General features: G+C 54.5%; 1 protein-coding gene across 1 annotated transcript in view; it reads right to left on the bottom strand.

Moving 5' to 3' along the window:
* KCNQ1 (potassium voltage-gated channel subfamily Q member 1) overlaps nt 1-6,964 on the bottom strand; it is a gene marked incomplete at its 5' end in the record, with an annotated part of 184,923 nt that overhangs the window by 45,192 nt on the left and 132,767 nt on the right. The gene's annotated exons all lie outside the window — the stretch shown is intronic.

The raw sequence follows: 6,964 nt of genomic DNA, 5'->3' as shown, positions 1-6,964 counted from the left end.
GACCGGTGGTGACACCCTAGAGGACCTCATGGCCACGTGCCCGCGGGACCAACGGGAGCTGCCCCTGTGGGCTTCCAAGGCTGTAGACCTTCACGGTAGCAGAATGTGTCATCTCTCTCCCAAGGAGTGGCCCGTGGTTTCGAACCGCTGACCTTGTGGTCAGCAGCCCAACAGGTCACCCGCTCTGCCACCAGGGCTCCTCACACAATCCCTATCAAAAGAGTATCAGAAAAGCATCCCCTTTCTGCTTGAATGACAAATGGACAAATGCAAAGTGTACAAGTCACCTGACAATTCATCGGCCTGAGAGCAGGCAAAAGAAATTTGAAAGAGGGAAAGAAAAGACATCGGAAAATATATACTACCTGAGCTCAAAAGGTACGAAAAGGTGACAATAATTAAGAAAGCAGAGTGTGGGTGTGAAGGGAGGCATATTGATCAAAAGAGCAGACTAGGCTCTAGAAATGCACCCTTCCGGGTATTGTCCACTGACTTTTGACCAAGGTGCTATAACAACTCAATGGGCGAGTGCCTTGTCAGTTCAGAGACAACCAGATGTTCACAACCAGAAAAGGAACGTAGACCCGACTTCCCTCCACACCCCAGCACTAACTCAACACGGACCCCAGGCCCAATGTTAGAACTCTACTCATACCATGATGATGAGGAAGACGAGGAAGACCAAAACAAGAGATCATTTAAGATGGGTTAAGTCGAGACAATTTGATACAAGATCAGAAGCGTGTGCGGTACAAGAAAAAACAACAACAAAAATTTTTTAAAGATCCGACAAAGTTAAAACCCAAAAGGTCCATGTTTCAAAAGACACGATTCAGAAGAGGAAGAGACAAGCCACGGAATGGGGGAGGATATTTGCACATCGCACGTCTGATGAAGAACTTGGATCCCGGACACATAAGGAACTCTTACGAAACAATAACGGAGCCAACTCCCCGATTTGAAAGTGGACAGGAGCGTTGAATAAACACGTCTCCCCACCCCCCCACCCCAAGAAGACAGACACATAGCTAATGAACACATAAAAAGACCCACAGCTCATCATTAGTCGTCAGGGAAATGCATGTAATTCAGACCCAGACGAGAGGCCGTCCCACGGTGAGGGGCGCAGCTGACATGGGAGAGGAGGCAGTACCTGGCACATGTGGGACACTGGCTGCACTGAGCGTTTACAAGCATGGGGGAGAAGCCCCACTGGGAACTCCTGATGGAGGAGCTGCGTGCGCCCCAGGAAAGCCGTGTCCAAGGGTCCCAGAAACTGGGATCTCAGGGGTCTACCCCCGGGGGCATGCGAACGTGCCCATCCAAACACCTGCCATCAAAGTCGACCGCAGCATGGCCTATAGCAGCCAATGCCATGTGAGCAGCTGGGGTGCCCAGCGATGGATGAACGGAGGAGGGAACAAGAAGAGGCAGAGCCGCACAGCACGACACCAGCCGACAGCCGCAAGAACGTCATTGTAGGTGAAGGAGAGCCCACAAAACACCCTCCTGTCGCATAATTCCTTCCAGGCAAAATATCGAACAGACAAGCAAACAAAAACCCAAACCAGTATGTCCATGACACCCCACTCATGCTTTGAGTCATGAGCGCGGCACAGGGCCAGGCGGGGTTTTGTTCTGTAGGGCACAGGGTGGCAATGGGCCAGAACAGACCCCGAGGCACCTGACAATACCACCACCACTCTGGAGAAGATGTATCAAGGAAGCCACGTGTGTATGGCCACGTGTGTTAGTCTGGGTACTTTAGAGAAACAAATCCACAGAAACTCATGCATAAGAGAGTTTTATATAAAGTTTAAGTGTGCATCAAGAAAACATCCCAACCCAGTGCTGCCTGCCCAAGCCCACAAGTGCAACACTAACCCATATGTCCAACACCAGTCCACAAAGTCCTCCTCCATCTCACAAAACAGACGCAATGATGCCAACTGCAGGAGGGAAGCCGAGTCATTGAATGTGTAAGCTTCTCAGCGCTGGCAGCGGTCTCCACACGGCTGCTCCAGCACCCACGGCTGCATTGAGGTAGGTCCATGTGGCTTCTCCTTGGGGATGTCTTACAGGAAGTGAGCCTTGCCAGCTGAAGCAGGGAACTGGCTAAGGCAGCTGCTCCCTTGTCTGACCATCAGAAAGCAAGAGACCCGAGAACTCGAAAGGCAAGGCTCATCGAGCCATTTATCCCTCCACCCTTCCATTAACCCCACATGTGTTTATCGGACAGGTTGGCACAATAAACTATCTCACCATGGTAATGTAGACCACTTGAGTGCAGTACTAATGCTATATATTTAATTCGTCGGTGAACATATACAATTTCTAATCACACATCATAAGACCTAATGGTACGGGCAGGATTTGCCTGCTACCTGATGAGGCCGTCCGCTCCTGCAACGATTTACAGCCTCAGAAACCCTACAGAGCACACATCATCTCCGTCCCCTAGGCGCCCACGAGTGGGGATTGGCTTACTGACAGTGAGTCGGCTCAGGTTTTAATCGGAAAACATAGAAAGCAGAAATTGGGCAGAAATCTGAGGAAGACTGTTCTCTGAGGATCTCCGTGGTGTCGTGGTTGTGCGTCCCTCCGTGTGTCGGGCTGCTCGCCGCAAAGTCTGCCGTTGGGAACCACCAGCCGCTCCTCAAGGGGGGGGGGCAGAGGGGCTCTCTACTCCCATCCAGTCACAGTCTTGGACATGCACAGGGGCAGTTCTACCCGTCCTGCAGGGTGGCTAAGAGTCGGCATCCACTCGATGGCAGGGAGGGAGGGAGCTGACAATGATCGGGGAGGGTGGTTTCTTGGTTTTTGTTTTTTTTAATTAAATACTTTTATTGGGGGATCTTACATCTCGTATCACAATCCACACATTCATCCCAGTATGCAGAGTGTCAAGCACATTTGCACGTATGCTGCCATCACCATTTTCAAAACATTTTCTTTCTACGTGAGCCCTTGATACCAGCTCCTCATTTCCCCCCATCCCTCACTCATGAACCCTTGATAAGTTATCGATTATAATTTTCATATCTTACATCATCCGCTGTCACCCTTCACCCACCTTTCTGTTGTTCATCCCACTGGGAGGGGCTTATATGTCTATCCTTGTGATCGATTCCCTCTTTCTCCCCCCACCTTCCCCTTCCCCTCCTGGTATCACTATTCTCATTGTTGGTCCTGAGGGGTTTGCCTATCCTGAATTCCCTGTGTTGCGGGCTCTTACCGTGTGTTGCATACATGTTATGGTCTAGTCTGATTTGTAAGGTAGAGTTGAGGGCATTAAAGAACTATAGGAAAGTTGTATGCTTCATCGGTGCTATACTACACCCTGACTGGCTCATCTCTTCTTTGTGACTCTTCTGTAAGCGGATGTCCAATTGTCTACAGATGGGCTCTGGGTCTCCACTCCACCACTCCCCACCCCTGCCCTTGATTGAGCCCCACCAGGCATCCTACGCCCTTCTGTCCATTGATTTTAGCTCACTTGTTGTTCCCTTGTCCTTGGGTTGATTGACTGCCCCCCTTCCTTTCTCCCGGCTGCTTCTTGTAAAGGTCTCTGTTACATTTACAATTTTTACCACACTTCCCAGTCATCGACAGATCAAGTCGGTGAGAACACTTCAAGGATGATATAGAAAATTTGAACACAATTATCAACAAACATGATTTCCTGGGGCTCCTTAGAGCACCAGACCCCACCACCTTGGATACTCCCTGTTGATGTCCAGAAAACACATCAATCAAAGCTGACAGCATGGTGTCCGAAAACAAATCTCAAAACATTTCCCGACTGATATACAGACAGCTGAGCCATCTCCTGGGAAGCTCAGCTCCAAGTGGGACAGCTCACTCTTGGGACAAAGGAGAGGTCCCAGAGGAGATCAGAAAGATCATGCCATCAATACAAACAAAACGCTACATATCAAAACGTGGGAAATTCCTCTAGAGTGGGATTTAACAGGAAAACATAGACCCTTAAATGTAGACCTTAAACAACCAGACAGGCTAGACCAATTACCCGACTGGCGGCTGTCAGAGGAGACACTGTATCTCACTAGATGAAGAAGTAAGAACGGAAAGAAGCCCACGAGACGCGATACAATGTAACCCACCACGCTGGCGATCAACACAATCCACTAAGACTGGCCAATAACAGCGAGCTTGACCAGTGGGGGGGCCAGAGCGGGGCGGTGGGGAACGACCCAGATAAACAAAGTTGGGAATAATAGGGGAGCGGCCCTGCCCCCCCACCCCCAGCTACACACCCAACAAGGATAACAAGTGCCAATCCATTTGCAAGCGAAACGAAATGAGCAAGTTCTTCTTAGGAAAAAGGAAGCGCAGAACTGACCTTGGAAGAAACAGAAATGGTGGAGAGTCCCACAGCCACGGAAGGGCAGTCATTCGAAATCTTCCCCCACCAGAAGCAGCAGGAATGGGGCATTCACTTCAGGTTTTACCACACAGTTGAGGGGTGGTGGGTTGGGGGAAGCAGGGTGGCGGGTGGGAAACATTCTAATCTCACACGAACCATCTCGGAATACAGGGTGGGGGTGCGCCGTCAGGGAGGGGGTGCTTCCCCCTCATTCTGGCAAACAGATGCCCTCGGACAGGGGCAGTGTGAGGAAGGCGTGCTGTGTCAGCGCATGTCTCACGCACAGGTACAGGATCCTGGACAAGGTATCGGGTGCTGGGATAACACAAAATAATAAATAACACGATGGGAAGGGTTGGTGAGAGAAGGTGAAGTTGGAGCAGGGAGACCCCAGCACGTGATGGGGAAGCCCAATGCCAAGGAGGCGGTGGAAAAGCCACGGGCCTGCTTGGGATGGGTGGTGTTCCAGGTGCTCTGGGAGGCACACGTGAGTGACAGTGCTCGGAGGGCCAGCTGGGAGGCCTGGGGAGGAGGAGGACGGCTGCCAGGAGGAGGGCAGGGTCCCGAGTAGAGTCCAGCCAGGGCAGGACCAGAGTGTCTCAGCCCGAGGGTGTGGGGTGGCTGTGGTGTGCTAAGTGGGAGAACTTAGCTCTGAGGGGAACAGGCACTGGTGGTAGGCCTGGGAAAGGGTTGGGACGCCAGCAATGGCCTCTCTGCCGAGGCGGGGGGACCCCTGATGCCACCACACCTGGCTCTGAGCTGTGAACATTTCCGGCAAAGAAACCAAACCAAAACACAAAAGAGAGCGACTCTCCCTGTCCCCTGTGTCCCTCACTTCAGCAAAAGCTGTGTGAGCTCAGCTCGCAAAATAAACAGGGCCCAGAGAAAACACGGTGCAGGCCAGTGGCCGCCCACCCGGCAGGGCCTGGGCCCCACCAGCACACATCAAGCAGGAACTGGAATGCTCTCCCCGTCCCCGTTGGGCTGAGTGCCAGCCCCCCCCCCCACCAGGCCAGGGAAGCTTGGGCTGGCCAGCCATTCCTGGTGGGACCCCAGGGAATGGCAGAGGGGCTAGGGGCCTGGAAGATGAGGGCTGCACTGATTGGACCCCTCACTGCAGGGACCAGGGAGGGACATCAACCATCTGTAAGGGTCCACTGTCCCAAGGGCCCCCTGTTCACACCTGGCATGTGTCTGAAGCACCTCCTTATTTCCTGGCGCTCCATTCTGTGTCCCCTGCCCACACGTGGCCACCTCGGGGAGCCGCTCAGCCCTAACTCGCTGGGTGGCCCCAGGCCACCGGTGCATTCCTCAGTTTCCCCAGGGGGACAGGAAGGTCCTTCCCAGGAAAAGGCTACGCTCGCAGCAGGGAGAAGCAAAAGGGGTGGGAGGCGGGAGTGCTTGGGGACTCAGCTCCCAGGAGTTAAAGCCCGCCATTTCCGAGTGAAGTGGGCTGCTGGGGCCCTGGAGGCTCCTGGCTGTCTGTGGGAACAGGCCTTGTAGGGCGGGGGCCGTGCTGCAGTAGCTGGGGCCCGGGGACTGTGGCGTTTCCTGTCTCAGGCCCGTGGTCAGCAGGATGAGGCCAGAGTTGTTGATGACCCTGATGGCCGTGATAATGGTGGTGCCCTCTGGGCCCAGCAAGGCCGTTCTCAGGGCCTGTTCCCAAGGGGGGGTGGGGGTGGGCGGCAGGCAGCAGTGGGAGCTGTCGTCATCGAGCCCATGAGGGTCCTTGGTCTCCACCTGAGCATCACCTGGGAGTTCAAGTCCCTCCAAGAGGCAGGTGGGGCTGAGACCCAGGCAAGACCCCCCTCCATCACAGCTCAGCCAGCTCTTCAGAAGGGACCGGATGCCTCATGTCTTTGTCCATACAGCTCCTGCAATGGCTCCCAGAAACCACCCCCAACACAGGGACGCATAACTCTGTGGGCCACCCCCCTAAGGCCAGCACTGGCCACCTGGCTGTCTGGCCGTGGCTAACCAAAGTCAAGTCCACTTTCCTAGACCTCAGTAGGCAGCCCACGTCTATTCCTCTAGCAAGGAGGGGCCCTGACTCCCACTCATCTCCAACCCCCAGGACGCCAGTTCGCATCTGTGCTTGCAGGGTGAAGGGCAGAGGGGAGGAGACCCTCAAGCTGGCAGCGGTAGAGAGCTCCCCAGAGGGCTGGGGAGGGGGCGGATGCTCACGTGGCCTGGGAAAGCCTGTGAGATCTGGCCTCTGCAGGAGGCCCATTGGCAGGGACTGGCTGTGAGGAGCTCACAGGACTGAGCGGGGAGACCGCAGCATGCACTGGGTGGGACCTGCTCCCTTGGCCCCTCAGGCACCAGGCACCTACCCTGCTGGGGTTCTAGGGGTGTGAGCCTCGAGTGAGAAGAAGGACTGAAAACCTGAGCCCCAGTCCACAGTGCAGAGGAGGCAGAGAGACCCCGGGCCTGAGCCCCAGCCCGTGGTACTGAGCCCAGCCTCCTAGGTCCCAGGTCCCCCCAGGCAGCAAGGATGGTCCCAATGGAACACACTGTCAGCTCACTACTGGGGGACAGAGTGAAGCCAGGCCCTGGGGTGGGGGTGGGAGGGCGGAT

The sequence above is a fragment of the Echinops telfairi genome, unplaced genomic scaffold (genome assembly GCF_000313985.2).
Source record: "Echinops telfairi isolate 266 unplaced genomic scaffold, ASM31398v2 ScPeMD7_7417;HRSCAF=8455, whole genome shotgun sequence".
NCBI classification, from domain to species: Eukaryota; Metazoa; Chordata; class Mammalia; order Afrosoricida; family Tenrecidae; genus Echinops; species Echinops telfairi.
This window is presented reverse-complemented; position numbering and strand designations above follow the sequence as displayed.